The 18,468-nt window shown below is 44.3% G+C and overlaps 1 protein-coding gene across 18 annotated transcripts in view; it reads right to left on the bottom strand.

Annotated features, from left to right (window-relative positions):
- Nucleotides 1-18,468, bottom strand: part of SOX5 (SRY-box transcription factor 5) — a 597,965-nt gene that overhangs the window by 60,545 nt on the left and 518,952 nt on the right. The gene's annotated exons all lie outside the window — the stretch shown is intronic.

Genomic DNA, 18,468 nt, shown 5'->3' with positions numbered 1-18,468 from the left:
GTTCTATATATTTCAGATTGCTGAGCTATAATTAAGGCATTTCACTATTTTACACACATTTCCTTAAGCAACTCTTTCTCCAGTTTTTATTTATAGATTTTCTGTTTGCATTTTAAGTTGTTGTATTCAACAGGGAATTAAGTCGGGGAAAATCTGTGCCTGCTTTAGGACTGATACTGAATTAATTACTCCAAATCTGAATACTCCGTGTCTCCTGAAGTTAAGTGCAGAGCTTGTAGTGGAAAGATTAAGGTCAACTGCATTTCTTATTTTCAGAACATGGATTTGCTGACTTGAATGCTGATATGGCATCAGGTTCTCATATACTGATGATATTCTGAGATTCCTTGGTGACTTGTCCCTCTTCTTCAGGCATGAAGCAGTGACAAAGGTGTTCTGCACTCAGCCTGCTCTGGAAACCTTTTCTTGAAAAGCTGTGGTAAGAAGCGAGCCCTAAAATACCGAAGTCCCTCTTTAAAGTAAGATGAGATGATAGTAAAGATGACGTCAATTGACAGTAAATGAAGTAAAGAGATGATAATCACCTACCAGAAGAAACAATGCCAAATTAGTTTGTTGGGAGGGGAAATAAACAGATGTAAAAACTCACTTTGGATACCTTTTGCCCCCCTATATCTGTGTCTTTATGTATTAACTGTGATATCCAACAGTCAAACGAGGAACATTTTCTTTCCTGTCTGTTTCCATTCCAACACTAAGAGCATTTTTGAACCTGAAGTATCCTACAGCTGTACCCAATGTCCTTGGAGGGACAAATTAACGTTGTTCCTCACTTATCTGACACATCCAGGAGTTCAGCGACATCTACTCAGCTCACTCGGAAATTTAATTTGCTCTTTGACCTGAGCTGTGCTGTGCGGCCAAAGCGCAGGAGGCAGGGAGTGACACGTGCCCAGCCCATCACAAACGGGGCTGCTCTCCTCCAGAGAGGAGGAGTGGGATGGTTGTGCCCTGAAGGGAGCTCAGCACTGTGTCTGAGCTGCTCCACCGTGCCAATTCTCCCTGGGAAGGGCCCAGCAAGGAGCAACCACAGGTGGGAGAAGAACATTGAAAGGCGCAGGCCGGGATGGACAGACCATGCGAGCTGCAGAAGAAAATGGACTTGCTCTGAGAACTAAACCAAACCAAACTGATTTCTAAAACAGTTCAGAAGACATTCTTTTCTGTTTCCCACTTTCCTTAGCAAAAAATACTAACAGAATGTGACACAGCATCTTTATTCAGCTGTGTAAGTTATTTTATTTTATTTCCTTTAATTTTACTTCTGGAGACGGACAAAGTAGAACAAGGTTATTATACTGGGGGAGAAGAATGTCACTCCTCCAGTATAACCTTTCCAGTTACGAGCGTCTGTGGCACAGAAAATTTTCAAATACGTTCAAATAAATTTACCTCTCATGTAATATTTTTCCATGTTCATTGCTTTAAAATCTCCTTTCCCAAGTCCCCAAGAAGGCCAACAAGTCCCACCTGATCCTGTGAGGTCAGATGTCAGTTCAGGGCAGCAGCTGTCCTCCCCAGCAGCACACTGGGATCCCTTTCTATAGAAAGAATATTGCACAAGGACTAGGGAGAGCTCCAGCTCACACCCACCTTTCCTCTGGCCTTACCCACACAGAATCCCCTCTTCTGAGCACAGTTCTTTTGTTTTGGGCACTGGTAAAGACAAGCCTTGCAGACAAAGTCCATCAAACCTGTTGGACCTGCGGGAAACTGCAATTCCAATCACTGGCAAAGAGATTGGAACCGGGATTATTCCCAGTTTTGAACCAGAATATTTTGAGCCTCACTGTGTCAGGGGAAATCTGTGTTCCAAAACAGAAAGCAGCTGAGTTTGGCTTTGGTCAGAATTCTGATGCTCTCAACAGGGAATCCCATCAACCTGGAACTCATGGAGGGCCTAATTTCAAATGAACCCCACTGCTGGAAGCTGGTAACCTGGATGCTTAAAACACAAATGTGTGTTGGTTAATTGGGGTGCTTGAGCTTGGGGGGGGGCACAGGCTACACCCAGGGGATGTTAGAGCATGGGAGTGCCATTATCTGAACACAGAACTGCTGAGAGAGCAGAAAGCTCTCAATTAATGTAATTATTATGGAGTTTGCTTAGCTATAGGAAAGTCCCTCTTTAACAGAATGAAGTAACAGAACCAATAGCTGTTTGATTTGTTGTTTGATTTTAATGATAAAATGGGTGTGCTCTGTACAACTCCCCCTCCAATGGAGCCCATAAAACTCCAGAGAGCCTGGAACCTCTGTGAAGCTTTGGCAAACCTCTCAGGAAATAACATAAGAAGATGTTTTTTGGTTCATCTCACTATTTCCATGCTCACCCTGATGTAATGGGAAAAGTGACACTTTCCATACTCCATTAGGACACGTACGGAAGTTCAGTCTTTAATTCGTGGAGAATCTGTTCCCTCAGAGTGGTCTCTGCAAACACGTGAGGTCCCTGAGGGCTCAGTTCCTGACTCCCACCACCAGGAACTGCAGCCAGCAAGGTCCAGTCACGCTGCAGGGCCAGGCTGCCACCCATGCACACAAAGCTGGATCCCACCCCAATGCTCCTCTTTGGCACGGCCTGCACTGGAGCCTTAGGGAGCTGTAGGCACAACAACGCAATTGAAAGTCAAAGGGGATTTTATCTTTAATTTTCACGTCCCTCTCATGCTGTGCAAGCACAAGAGGAGCCATGAGATGAACTCTGGAACTCTGCAGGGCTGCTCTGGTGCTACAACAGCCAGGAATGGCTGGAGCCTCCTGCTCCCACTGCAAGGGCAGGTTCTGTCCCTACCATCAGTCCAGCCAGGGAAAATCCAGCCTTCTCCACATTTCTGCACTGCCACTCCTCCCACTGTCCCATCTGGGTTATGTCACCACATTTCTCCTCCCAGAGAAAAGCAAGGCACAATTCTTCCCAAGAATACTTATCGGTTTCGCATTCTCTGAACCTCAGAGAAAGAAAACACAATTCTTATCATTTGCTGTGCCTGCGTTTGTGCAAAAGCAGAATGCAATATGGAGATTATTTACACAAAGTGATGGGGTTTTGGTTCCTTGGCCTGTCAGGGCCAGGTGTGTGTGTGTTGGGACTGTGGGCTGACAGTCATGAGATTCTGGGCAGTGTGTTGAGGGCTTGGCAGATTCAGTTTAGATGTAATGGGATATAGAATATACATATAGAATAATATAGTCTAATATGTAGTATATATATATTGTCTATAGTATATATATAGTATATATATAGAATAATACAGTATAATATATAGTCTATATATTGCCTATAATATATATAGAATATATATATAGAATAATATAGTATAATAAAGTGATTAATTAGCCTCCTGATGTCCATGGAGTCTCCTCACCATCCCTCCCTGCCACAGGGCCATTCTGTGTTCACAGATCACCATAAAGAAAGGGCCCACACTCTGCTTTGCCTCTTCAGCATTTGCTCTCTGGACTAGACAAGAGTGAATGCACAAATTCACCCCTCTGAATTCTGGTTATTGAGGCAAAAAGGATGTCCTGATGTCCCTCACAAGGCCACACACTGCCATTTACCTCCCAAAGAATTCCACAGTAACTACATTTCCACTGATTAACTACCAACAAGCTCTATAAACCATTAGATCCACACCTGATTATTTATTAAATCTGTTTTCCACAACTTTTTTTTGAGGCACTGAGTAAACTGGAAAAAAAAGAAAAGAAAAAGGAAATAGACTCCTGAATGAAAACAGTGCTTTTTGAAAAGTGCCCTCCACACCAATTTCCAGTATGGAAATTTGTAACAGAAAGATGGATCTGCTTGTACAAAACCATGTAAAGTACTGAAATCATCTTAGGAGACATTTTTCAATTGTTAATCATACAGCTAGGTTATAAAAGAGCTAATCCATATCTTTAAATTGTTCATCTGGAAATTTGGATTAGGAGGAAAAAACCCCAGCAATTTTCATGTTTTATAATGAAGTATCAAAACACGAAACTCTTTTCAATCCAAAAAAATGAGTCAAAATTGATGTAAAAGCACATTTTAAATTGCTTCTGGCTGAGTAGCTGCCTACAAAGCAGAAGGGGTGGGAGCACCAAAGAGTTTGCAATGGAAACCCTAAGAAGCTTTTACTGCAGTCACACCAACAAGAAATAAATGCTATCATGAAGCAATAACATCCTCCAGAAATCTTTGTTCATTACCTCATTCCCAAATTTCTCATTTCACTTGAGTTTCTTGGGTCTGAGGATGGAGCTAATGAGTGAGGAGGTGTCTGAGTGGGTGTGAATTAGGGGCACTACTCAAATAGAAGCTATTTTAACAGTTCTGTGTTTAATTCAGTCTGGAACTTGATATTTTATTTTTTTTCAGGTGAAATACACATCCCAAGGCTAAGAGTGACTTTGGCAAAGCACGGACAATACCTAGACTTACTCCTATTATTATTATGGAGTATTAGAGAGGAACTCATGCTTCTGCTCCTTTGCTACCCCCAGCATTCTGCCCACCAGTCTAACAGAGATGGAATGGTCACACTCTCATTTCCTGAGCTCAGAGACTCCTCAGAACATGGATATTTCCAGTGACCGGGTCAGAAAACACCCCTGATGGCTGCTCTGCCCCAGCCCTGACTCGCCCAGCCCATGCTCACAGCAGCCCATGGCAGATGTTCTAACATCTGCCTGCTCAGGTGATGTGCAGCCTGTTTGAGTGACTCTCGGAGCTGCTCAGGGTGGCATTGCTTCCTCAGCAATCCACTGGTAAATTTATCTCCATTCCACAGTTTGAGTGACCCTCTTGGTGCTCCTCAGGGTGAGCAGCACTCATGTTTCCTCAACCAGCCACTGGTAACTTTATCTCCATCCCACACTGGAATGGCAAGCAGGGAATCTCCTGCCTCCCCGCACAGAGCAGCAATGCCCTCCCCACAGTCCTTTCCTCTGTAAAGACCAGGGACAAGGATCCAGCACAAGAAGAGGGAAGGTCTGTGCCTGCCTCGGCTGACATCTGGAGCGTTCCTGCCATGGAACTTTCTGTGACAGACAGCAGCACTGCCCAGGGCCCCAGCGTGGGAGGCAGGAATGAGGCACAACACTGCAGCCCTCCATTACGCAGGGACAGTCCCTGTTTGTGCCAAAATCAGCAACTGCAGGACATCTCTCAGCTTCTCCAGCTCACACCGTGGCACAGCACAGGCCTCTGCTCAGTGATCACATTCACCACAGGAAAACCAGGGCTGCAGCAGCAGAAGGCACTTGCCAGCACCACAGCCATGAAATGCAATGCTTACCCCCACCACCCATATTTCTGTTAACATTAACATCAGCATCACTGACCACTGCCCAGAGTCACCTGGCATGCAATGGAAGGAACGTGGCTATGAAAGCACAGGGAAGCAATGTCCTGAGATATCCACACCTCCACTGACACAGGGAGCTGGGAGTCCACACTGACCCCTTCTCCACGGCTCTCCCAAATTCCAGCTGCTCCAGAACTGCACAGGCAGCTGGTCCTGCTGCTCCAGACACCACAGAAATATTCTGACCTTATGGTCCATCATTACTAGTTACTAACTGGAATTACCTAGGACAATGAAGAAGGAACCTGAGGCACAGCAGAAAAGGGACATAAAGTGGGAACAGTCTGAGCTCATCACCCTCATCTCGCTGTATAAAAACTGGAATGGAACTCGCAATGTTATGCCAGATGATTTACACATGTTAGGCATCCATGGCTAAAGGTTATTCTCATCCCACTATCCTGAATAAAAAAAGGAAATAAGTAGCTAATCTGTGCTCAGCACGTCTATGTAATTGTTAAAAATTTTGTGCCAGCAGCTGAATTCAAAGTGAACTGTATGTGTCCTCTCTGCATCTCATGAAAAACACACATTTCCTTTTTTCTTGTTGTACAAGTCAGATGGAGAGAGGCTCTGTCTCCCCCAAAGCCTCCCATGGGTAAGGCACAGAGCTGCATTTTCAGGACACAACATGTGGGGAAGGGCACACAACTCCCCCAGAGCTGCCTGCAAATTCCTTTGGCTTTGTGTGGAGAACATATATGTTAACATAAAGCGGAGTGTGAACCCAAGGAAAATGAAGACAAACACTGACAGCTGGCCAATCCTGCCCTTCTTTACTGTGTTTGCCTCAAATATAGTATGTTTGTAAGAATGTGTGAAACACTTCTGAAAATAACAAGCATGGGAACACACAACTTACAATCCTCCTCAGAAGGATCTGATTTACTGAAATTCATGGAGAGACGTCAGCACATTTCCAGGAGGAGTTACAAACTTAACTTGGTGAATATCCTGTGAATTTGGGAACCTGCGTATTTCACTGGAGGGTTTTTATTGCGTGGCCAAGGTTACAGAGATTTTATTTAATAACTCACTTCCCATTTTTATCTTCACCTTAATGTGTCCCAGAGAATCAGCCCGGTGCTTGCAGCACACACAGCAGTTTCCTTCAGCAGTGGGGTGTTCCACTCTGCAGAAGGACCCTGAACAGTTCCCATTGCCCCCCAGCCAGGCTGTGGGACAGGCAGCCCTTGGCTCCTCAGCCCAGCAGTGACTGGCAGTCCGTCTGTCTGTCTGTCTGTCTGTCTGTGTGATCCTCCTCCAGGGAATCGGGAGAAGGAGATTCACACCCCCAGCACACGAGGGACAGATGCTGCAGGGCTCATCCCCAATTAGGGCAGACCAATTATGGTGAGTCAGATCTCTTCAAACGCACTTCTGCTCTGCAACTCCAGGCCCTGAGCTCAATATTTCACATACTGCAAGCACAGGGAGCTTTCACCTGCAGAAGGAGGAACTTTGACTGAAAGACAGCAGTCATCCTGAAGGGCCCTTTGCCTTCATTTATTGTGTGAGGGGATTATACTGATTCTAATGAGCTTAGGATAAGCAACATCCTAGAGGATGCACAGCACAGATTTTCCTCGTGAGATTGGAAATACCTTACCAAATTACTATTATTGGAAGTATCTTACCAAATTATTATTACTGGAAATATCTTACCAAATTAACTGGAGTAATTATAATAACAATAAATAATATATAATTATAAATAATACATAATAATAAATAATTATAAATGTATATTACTATTATATAAATACTATAATACAGATTTACAATATATAATAATTATTATATTACAACACTTATAATACTTATAATACTATATTATAATTATATTGTATGTTATATTATATTATGCTTTATGTTTTATGTATTATGCATTATATATTACATACTACATACTATATATTATATTGTATATTATATATTTAATATATATAACTAGCTACAAAATATAATATATATCATAGTATAATATATATTTTAATATTATATATTACAATTATCATAATATTATATTATGATAAATATTATAGTACAATATACATTTATTTTTATATAATTATAATTATAAAATTATATTTATAATTAGCGTCAAATTGTTCCCTTAGAGCCACTGCTCTTACAGATGGCACCTCCCAGTGTCATCAGTGCCACCTTTTCAGATTCTGCCCCTCCTGAAGTAAGGCACTGCGTGAGCTGTGAGCTGTTTTGCCTGACCAGGCTGGCAGCAAGCAGGAGATGCTCAGGGCCAGTTTAGGGTGCCCCAGCAGGATCCCATGGCATTTTCACACCTGGGGGCTGCCCTGCCCCAGAGCCCATGGTCAGCTGTCCCCCCTTGCCCTGAGTGAGCAGGGAACCCCCAAGATGGGCTCTGCTCCCAAAACTGGCCCAGGAGCCCCAAAATTGCCATCAGAACCGTCCTCCCTTCCTCCCTTGCTTCCCTCTGCCCTGCCTGTCCTGCACACCCTGATGCTGTGACTGAGCTCTGCTGTCACTCTCTGCACCACGAGAGATGGATGGGACACACCAAGCCCAACCTAGGCGACCTTTGGATGTGACAAGATTTTTAGGTCAGTCCTGCTAAATGGAAGCCTTGGTGGATGGAGGCTCGCCTCAGGGTGAAATTTCCAGTGAATTTATTATCTCCCAATGCCCTTTGGACTGCTTCCCACCATCAAACACCATGGCAGCATTCAGAACAGGAAGAAATACATTAACTGGAATCTGATCGTTTTAAAAGGTTACAGCTGCCCAAATATAATTTAATTTCATACTTGCCCTTTGAGGGTTTGGTGTATATTTTCATTTTATGACTGCAAATGATAAAGCTCTTAGGATTCCAGGCAATAAAAAGGAAAAGGGGGGAGAAAGTATTTTAAGGGTTGGATGTCTATTCAGCTCATAGTCAATGAGGAAAGTGACACATCAGCTTTTCTAAAAAAATAGAACATTTCCTCAGTTTTCAGTAGCCATTTCTCTCCACACTTGCTGGGGAACAATGCCTTTTAGTGAAAACAAACCTGGAATGCCTAAATCCCCAGGGAGCTCCTGCAGGGCGCCCAGGGGACACAAACTCACTAGAGAACCTCTAAAAGGAGAAAAGGAATTTGGGGAAACTGAGCCTACGTATTGGGGAAAACCGCACTTTGACTCAACTTCAGGCACAAGCTTGGGCTATCCTGGCACAGCAGAATAATTCAGTTTGACACTGTGGAAGCTGCATCTCCAGATACCTGGTAACTTCTGTTGAGAAAAGTTCCACTGATGGATTTGGAAAGGAAAACAGAGCAAGGCTCCTGACCTCAGTGGTTTCTTGTCCAACACTTTGATCTACAGTAATTAGGTATTTCATAGTTACAAACTGTGCCGAATATCAGCCCCCATTCATAAAAAGGTGATTTAATACCCTGGCTGCTAGCAGTCAAGCCTGGCAAGCAATCAGACTTACTAAAAGAAAGGGGAAGAGTTCAGAAACTTCCAAAGGCTTGCACAGTTCTTGCCATATGCAGTTTGTGTCCCAGGCCAGGGATGCACTCCTTGTGCACACATTTACTGCTCTGTTCGTTCACTTCTGCCTTGGCTCCTGAAAGCGACCTGAACTTTGGGCAACAAAAACGGCCATGAGATGGACTGCAGTGAGAAATGAGGCATAAATCAAAACCCTTCCACATTCAGATATTACACCAATCTGACAGCAAACCATGCCATCTGATGTGGGCACAACAGACAGCAACAGTCCCAGAGAGCATTTCCTGAGCTGTGCTTTAGGATGAACAACTGCAGTAATTTGACTGGGGACCCACAGCAGCAGGTCTGTATCGGTAGGCACTATCTGTTAGTGCAGGTTTGTCAGGTTCCCCCTGTCCCACAGGCACTGCAGGGTGAGCACGTCACTGATTTGCACTTTTCCTGTGTAAATACACACTGCTGGCAGAGCTCAGCACGGAGACAGCGAACTCCAGAAATATCCACAAACACTTCCCAGGCTGGCTGCAGCTCCCACAGCCCCAGAAGGGCCCAGTCTGTGATTGCAGAGAGAGCTCCCCCAGCCAGCCAAGCAGTGTGAGTCCCCTCCTCTCCCCCCTCTGGACAGTTTGCTCAGGATTATACAATCTGATTTGCATGATTATATAATCTTCTTTTCAGCAACATCCCTCTGAAAAGAGCAAACAACATAATAGGAAAACCAGCAGCACCAGCCAACTCTTTCAAAACCCAGTGTCTGGAATGTGCAAAGGACACAAAGTAAGGGGGGAAAAAAAAGGAAGTTTTTTTGGTTCTCTTACCAGATTCTTCATAGAGACCTTTCCCAGGAGCATTAATTCCCAATGAATGTAACCCAAGAAACAATGGGAAACACAGACACCTCACAGACCTGCACTGTGGCCAGTACAGGAAGGGAAGCACCTCAAGGTGTGTACAAGGATTGTTATTTGCCTCTTTAACAACAGAAGTTACTCTGGGGCAGTGTAAGAACTCTCAGAAGGTCTTTCCTGACACTGGCAGGCAGGGGCTGCCACTGCTGCTGTTCTGCTTTTGTCTTGCTGAACTCAGCTTTGACACCACAGTTCCACTGATCTGAGTCGGGGTTCTGTGGCACAGACATAAAACAATGTCCTGGCTTACACAGCCACCTCCACTCCTTGTTCTTCCCTCAAACACTCAGATTTTGTCTCAGGACACTGACTAAGTGAAGCCTGTCATATTCCAATCTGCAAGCAGGCTCTTCTGCTCGCTGCTAAAACTACTTATGATGTCAGTTACTCCAGCAATATTCATCTAAAATTAATGCCTTATAAATAATCAAGGAGTGATCTGCTCCCGTCTGTCAGGCTAACCCCAAGAAGGAGCAAGGGTAACGTTTCTGCAGGAGAGAAGCAGGGAAGGCACACTCGCCAGACAGGCACACACTCCTCCCTGCATGACCCGCTTGATTTCCCTGCTCACACCATGGACTGAGGTGTCTCACACAAATGGCCACTAACTCAGGGACGCTGGGGCTGCCACCCAGGGCAGCTGGGCATCCCAATGTCAGCTTTCCAAAGGTTCTTTGTTATCTCTTCTCCAGATGAAACAGAGCTCTGTTTAACTAGTCCATGCAGGTCAGTGTTCAATGTCTCACCTCCCCAAAAATTGGGATAGTGGCTATGGATCAGGGCCTAACATTCTGCAGCACCTTGCAGTATGTGAATGGCCTGTATGAAAAGCACACTGAGGACAGAGATGGCTGTTAGTTAAAACACCAAGTTAGGGAACAACTTACAGCTAAAAAACCTTAACTTACAGCCTAAGTGTTCCTATAGCATAAGCTCCAGGGCTGCAGTACTTCCAACTGGAAGTTGGACTTGCAAGAAGTCTGTATTACATTAGAGCACTTCTGAAATCTGCTCTAAACTCCTGCCCACTAAATCCTGCAAGGCTCAGAGAACATCTGCTCCTGTCACCAGAATCAGGTTCTGTACCAGTTATCAGCTGCAGGATGGGGCACTGAGCACCTGGGGGTTTTCACCTTTGCCATTGGAGAACTCCACAGCTTTCTTAGCAGAGACAAAGACCAATGCATTGTGATAGAACAGTCCACCTAAAGCAGGTCAACTTCTCTGGGACACTTTTTGGGTCCACTAAAAGGATCAATGGTCCCCTAGCAGAAAATCACTGAATTATACTGTAATCAGATATACATGGTCACTACAAGAAAAAGGCACAGAAATGGTTATTTTGGGCTAATTCATGAGAGGAGAAATCTTGTGGCAGAGAAGGACAAAGCCAAATGGAAACAACACAAGTGATGAGGTGAAAGAAAACATTATAAATGTGTGCATATGGAACTCAAGCCACAGGATTTGCTGTCCTCGTGCTGGGGCTCATAGGTAAAGGGACAGCAGCATGGAGCTGAAGGCTGGTAAATAGAAAATAACCAGAAAAGATGTTATTTCCACTGGCCAAATGCCTTCCAGGAGTGGGGCAGGAGGAGCAGGAGCTGCCTGAGCATCTCCTCACAGGTTTTCTCTGTGCTGAGCAGTGCTGAGCCCATGTGAGCTGAGGAGAGCAGGGGGAAGGCTGGCTGCACTCCTTGCAGTCCATTTGCATACGTCCTTAGTATGCAGAATGGCTCTGGGTGTAATTGAATTGTTGTTTTTGCCTCTGTTAATGCACATGCAAATGAGCCCCCGGTGCAGCTGTGCTGTATTAATCACATGTGTGCTGGTGTGTGTGTGCCCTGCAGGCCCGGGGCTGCGGGGAGGGGGACAGGGGCTCAGCCTGGCCTGGAGCACAACCCAGCCATGCACACAGAGCCCTGCCAGCAAGGCACTCAGGCTGGGCATTGCTCAGCCTTTTCCATTTTTCACAGGTATGGATGGAGGCTGAAAGTTCTGCAGAAAGGACTGTAAATCTGGGTAAAATGAATGTGCTGTTCCTGCTAATTCCTTCCCCTGGAGAGCGGAGGCAGCTCTAATGTGACAAGGCACAGAGTAGCCTTGGTGTTGTTTTACCAGGTGTATTTACCGCCTGCAAATGCCCACTGTGGTGTGTTCTCAGATACCCACGGTGCTCAATAAAACACAAAGCACTTCCATACAGCCTTCTGGAATCACTGTCTTCCCTACACTGACTGGATTCTGATAAAATGATGTGATCAGGCTTTTCAGCCAAACCTATTTTAATAGAATATATTGGGTTTACCCATACCATTGTGTAAGATTCTATCAAAGGCAAGATGGGCTATTTGAATGCCAGCTCCAAAGCACACTTACCCACCATGAACAAGATTTATTTGAGCTGTGCTCTGTGGCTCAGGCTTCTACACAACCTACCACAACCTCAGGTGCCCAGCAGGTATCCAGAAAGGGAGGAGTGGCTGGAGTTGCAAGGCGTGCTCTGGAGTTAATTGAGAAGAACTTTTTCCATTTAAAAAAGTAGAGATTTTTCAGAGGTGCTCTTGGCAATCCACAGCCTCTCACCCCACACCTTACTTTTAGAGTTAAATAAATATCTTAAAATCATCACCAAGAAACCTTGGAAAGATAGAATTTTTAGAAGACAACTTACCCCACAACAACACATGGCTAGATGGCTGCAGCTTCTTTTACATGCAGAGTTCTGGGCCCCACACTTTGCTAGCTGAAGGACCTTGGTCTTCACTGACCTTTTTGAAATACCCATCTTGGCTGCCATGGGCAGTACAGGTGGCAAATACCCAGGGGCCAACAATTCACGTACACAGCCAGAAAGAAGTGGTGGACAGAAGCAGAGAATATGGAATAATATACAGAATATACTATATTCTACATGCTATTCTATGTATTTAATATATAATATATAATATATATTATTATGCATATTATATATATAATTATCTATATAGATGATATTATAATAATTGTTATGTATATTCTATATATATAATAGAATATATATAATATATATAATAACCTGCATAATGCAACAATTGTAAAAAGCTATTTTAAAGGGTATCCAACAAAAATTGTTGTTTTATTACTCCTCTTGCTATTGTTGTTTGTGATGGCCACAGCAAATAGCAGAGCCATGCACTGAGCTAATGGCAGATGGACAGCTGCATCTCCTGGCTATGCTAATGAGAAATCTCACTTTTCCTGCACTTGCTTGTTTTTTTCCCCAGATGTGTGTGCTCACAGTGAAAAACTAATTCTATTTTTTTAAATACTTAAGTGGATTGCATGAGTATTATAATGTTGTAGTTAAACTGTGCACTAATGATTAAATCCCTACAAATGAAGTCACAGTCCAATTAATGAGGACAGGTAAAGTAAAAACCAAACAGGGACAGGATACTCTTGCTGTTGAATAGAAATAAATATTTTCAAATATTAGCTTAGATGGTATTTAAAGGAAGACACTGCCTAGCAAACAGAAGAAATAACCCTGCACTGCCAAAATCCAGTTTAGTTCCCTGTAAGCAAAGAACTGGTTACAGCAATATCCCAAAGAGTCCCCAGTGCAGAGTGAAGGAATAATGGATGAAGCATTGCCCTCTCTTGGCTGCATTCACTGGGGACAATGATGGGGTGCTAGACTTCCCCTCACCAGAAATAATTCAGATGTCTCTGCAGCTTTGGCAACCTGGCTCCCCAAAACGAGGGGAGAATGAAATTTTCAATATTCAGATGCACCACTCCAGTGTCTGTACAGCTTCTTCACAGTCTTCTTTCACAGATTTGAGGTGCTGGAAAGTCAACTGCCTAATCTGGTTATAAATAGGGATTATAGCAAGAAATCAGAAAGAAATATGTGAAAAAACCCCAGTTTTGACAATTAATGCACAGCAATATGGCAATATCTTTCTAAGAGCAAGGGGAAGTGGTGTCCTCAGCAACATTTCAAATGAAACTCAAGGAGACACTCCAGAGAAAAAGCCTGAACTGGTAAGTGGAGATCTGTAGCTCATCCCTGCAATGGTGAAGAAGCCAAAAGGAAGCTGATATGTAAGAAAAAAACAGGTTTCTGACTGAGAAGACTTTAATTTTACTTTTGTTCCAGAGGAACAGATGCTTTATGGAACACTTGTGTGACCACTGGAGCACTCTGCCTCCTTTTCAGCGGCTGCACACTTGTCAGAGTGCTCTGTGCTTCCTTGGGATACCTGCAAGCAAGGCTTTCCACAGGGAAATTGTACTGAGCTGACACCTAAATAACAGCGCGGTGAACAATCCTGCACCGCCCTCAAACTCCAAACAGGTTTTGGCCAAAATCTGATCTCTAACATCAGTGCCTGCTTGAGGCCCAAATATTCCCAAAACTGTGGTCAGTTTCTAAAATTCCATTTAAATCCAGGCCCTGGTATGCATCTTACCGCACAACTAAGAGAACAGGTCGGTAGTAAGAAAAAATTAATTGACCCAAGTACTTCATATAGGAAATAGAGACTAAAAAACTTGGCCAGGCTGTTCAAGGTCTAAATGTGCTCCTCATCTTTACACAAATACAGAATCCAGGACTCTCCTAAGGACTGGTGTCACACTCACACACTGATGGCAGCTTCTCCTGACAGATTTGGACACGACGCTGAGCACAAGCACAAACAATTCTGAAGCCCTGCCTCACACTGAGATGAAGAGGGAAGAAAGTTTGAGTGCTGGCACTCCCAACTTTTTGGGGTGTTTTTTTCCCAAGAGCAGATGTTTGCAGGAAGTCTGCATGACATCAGACTGCTCTGGTGTTTTGACAGGACACAAAATGTCCATACAGTAAGACTGCACAGGCAGCTGTCATTATTCATCCAGCATTATCTCTCAATGGAGTTATGGGTATATAGAGCATTTGTGTCACTGCCAATTAATCAGTTGTTGTCACTATCTGGTTATCAAACAAGCAATCTGGGAAATCTGAACCATTCCCACTCCCAATGGTGCAGATTCCTCTCAGCTTTCACGCTGTGTGATTAGTTCCCCTCTTCCCTAATGCTCAGAAACTACTCACAAAAAAACTTTTTATCAGAAAAGAAACTTTCAGATGCAAGTTTATAAAGAATTTGCTCAGACTTATGGTAACATCTATTTCAGATGTTTCATTAGCTATGCCCACGATGACTGGCACCACAACAAACCCTGCAGTTTAGTTTGCGCAAAACTAAAAAAATGCTGCTGAGTCATTAGCCTTGCTCAGTAAAACACAGTCACAATTTATGTTCAGTTTTCTCTCATTTGAGCCATAGCTGCCATCCTGCACCACTCCTGAAGAACAAGACCAGAGGATGGTTATGAGGGGGAAAGCTGATGTAAGAAACCTGTGTGCTTACCCAGAGGGATTTCACCACAGTGATGCTCAGGAATGACTTCTCAGTAACAGTGGAAAGCTAAAACCACTTTTTTCCCCCAAATGTCATTTTTGTCATTGAAAGTGGGAATGAGTGAATGCAGAGGGCTGACAGACAAAGCTTTATCAGAGGACAGGTTCAAGCTTGCACCAAGGCAGTTCCAGCTTTTCCAGCCCCATCCCTCTGCTTCCTTTACAGCCTCTGACAATGCCAGGGTCACCTTCCATCCTCACTGATGGATCCTGGGAATCAAGGCAATCCCACATGGCAAATATTGTGGTTATTGTGCTTTTTTGAATGAACTGGGCAAAAAAATCCAAAAGACAATTAAGGAGGCAATGAAGGGTGTTCTGTACAATCATTAATCTGTACATCCCAGAGGGGACTCAGAGGTGGGGAGAGGAATGGAAGCCTTGGATTCCAAATCCATCACTGTGAGCCACTGGGACCTCAGAATGAGGGACTGCATCTTCACTGACAGAGAGCTCCTCTGCCACAGGAACAACCAGGTGCTAGCTCTTCTTCTATAAATACAGCGTGCACTTCATTTGCAAAAACAAAAACTCGATTTTGACAAGCAGGGATAAAAAAAGCACTTCCTGTTGATCTCACAGCACACCACTGAAGCCATGACCCGACTTAAAATTCTCCAGTGAAATAACAAAGACGTGTTTATTGTTCCATAAACAAACAAGAGACATTCCTTGGCTTTGTCCTCACTGAGATAAAGTGGTGTATGGGATTTTGCTGGGAGCAACAAGCTGAGCATTGTGTCAGGTCCTTTGATCTCCCCTGCCTCAAGTACACAGAGCCTGAAAGATGAGTGATAGGGAGGACAGAGAGAGAAGGAAAGAGGGAACATGCCACTTTCCTGACCTTTTACTGCCTGATGACACAGGCTGTGCAGGGAACACCAGAATTATAAGATAAGCAGGGGAATGTCTGAAGTAAGAAGAGTTCCTCCTTGAAAGAGACTGCAAAGCAATTTAAAGGTGGGTTTGGACCAAAACCATCCAAACATGAATCTTTCTCTATGAATCAACAAAGTCACCACTGAGCTAAACTGGATTTGAACAGAGTTTGGAAGGCACAGTCTTTCTAGTCTAGCAGCTAAGCTGAGCTCCATTCATGTCAGCATAGGTGGGCATCTGTTCTGAATCCTCAATGATAAAACCTTTCCAGAAGCAAATCTAGCCTGACTCTTTCAAATGGCACCACAAGTTAAGAGGCATGTCCAATTTCTATCAGATAGACTGCAGTGATAGCAAAAAATCACCGGTAAGATGTGAAGAAAAATCAGCTTCAGTTTATTTCTAGCATATACATGCCCCTAGAGATCAGATCTGAAACATTTAAGAGAGTCTGCTAAGTCAGGAATCTGAGCCTCTCCCACTGACTGGCTGCCAAACTCTCCCTCCAACTCCAGACATGTAGCAAAACAACATAGGTGAATTTGGTCAATATTTTCATTGTAATGTCCTCTGCACAGGAACAAGAGGCCTTTGAGGTTCTCAACTTTTCCATAACCTAAACTCATCCTAAGATCCTCATGACTGCATCACTTTTGCACAAAGCCCCCCTTTTAACAAGAGAACTGTTATTGTGATAGAGCCCCTTTAACCAGGCTACTTCAGCCCACAGCATGCACAGTTACAGCCCAGAGCTGCTCCTGAAATGAAAGTAAACCATCCTACCATCTCACTGGAGCACCGAGGCATTATTTTAGCACTGAATGACTGAAAAGATAAGAATTGGAGTCAGTGTTGTTCCTGCATTGCTAGCTGGCTCCATGTTTGCTTTCCCTTTTTCCCTCCCTCTTGCTTCCATATGTCTGCTCATGTGTGTTTGGCTATTAAAAGCACTTTATCAATACTGCAACGCCTCAAAACTCATTTCAGAGGGATGACTTCTGTGGCTCCCATGATTCCTGAGCCGCCCACGGCATTTGTAACTCGGAGAATCAGAAACTACCACACAGACAATGTTGCTTTTCATACAAAGGCACAATGGGAACGAATGTATTAACCTCCGTGGTGCATGGAATGTGTCAGCTTACACACTGGCAGCTATTTCTGTGAAACTCAGCTCACTTCCGCTGGCTGCGGTAAAATAAAATAAAATAAAGCAAAAAAATAAAAATCTTCCCCAGAGCAGTGTCCCACGCTCCAGCAGGCCGGCCAAACAAGTGGAATATGTGATGTGTGCTGCACACACAGGGACGTGGGCCAGGCTGGGCTGGAGGATGCGCTGCACAGAGCCCAGCTGAGGGCTGAGCCTGGCCCTGCAGGGGCAGAGCCCTGCTGCTCCACACTGCAGTGAGGGACACACACTGCAGGGCACAGAGTGGGGATTTTCTGGTGCTAGGACAGAGCGGCGACCCAGACTCTGCAGAATCTCAGACCATTTGGGTCTTGACTTCCTCTCAATCCCAAGTATTACTTGGCTTCCTCCCACCAGCCCAGCACACACAACAGGCAGCAAAACTCCCACTGCGGCACTGGACACCACACTTGTTTAATTCCTGTGGCTGATCAGGAATATCCAGACTTGCCAGCATTAAGACCCATGGACAGCCTAATGCCTCCAAAAATCAGAATACTGACAGTCTCAATCAGATACATCTGGCTACCAGGTCACCTCTCTATTGTAGCTGAAAACAACTCCAACCCTTCAGTATCTTTCCACCTGTTCTCTCATTGTCCATGGTAAATTAGAATAATCACTAATTATCTGCACTACAGCAGTGCCTAAAATGCTCTGGGCACCATAAAACACAGTAGGGGGGGCAGTTATTGCTCTGAAGAGCTTATGGCCTGAAAGGACATAATCATGGTAACGACTCCTAAGCAGTTTAAAAGTGCTTGTCAGGACAGAGCTCTTCTGCCCAACAATCCATTCCAGCATTTTGGTGTTTTACAGCCTGCAGGAGAACGAGCTAATGGAAAGGTGTCCTGGTTTCAGCTGGGACAGCACAGCCTTTCTTCTCTAGCTGGTACAGCGCTGTGCTTTGGATTTAGGATGACAGTATTTGGTAACACATCCATGTTTGGGCTGTTGCTGAGTAGTCCTTACCCTAAACCAAGGATTTCTCAGGTTGTGAGAAGCTGCACAAGAGCACTGGGAGGCAGCAAGGCTGGGACAGCTGACCAAAGGAATATTCCACAGCAGAAAATGTCATGTTCAGTTAATGAACTGGGGTCAACCACTGCTTGGGGACAGGCTGGGCACTGGTCAGCAGGTGGAGAGCAACTGTTTTCCTGGGTTTCATTCTTCTCTCTTTTC

The sequence above is a fragment of the Melospiza georgiana genome, chromosome 4 (genome assembly GCF_028018845.1).
Source record: "Melospiza georgiana isolate bMelGeo1 chromosome 4, bMelGeo1.pri, whole genome shotgun sequence".
Taxonomy (NCBI): Eukaryota; Metazoa; Chordata; class Aves; order Passeriformes; family Passerellidae; genus Melospiza; species Melospiza georgiana.
This window is presented reverse-complemented; position numbering and strand designations above follow the sequence as displayed.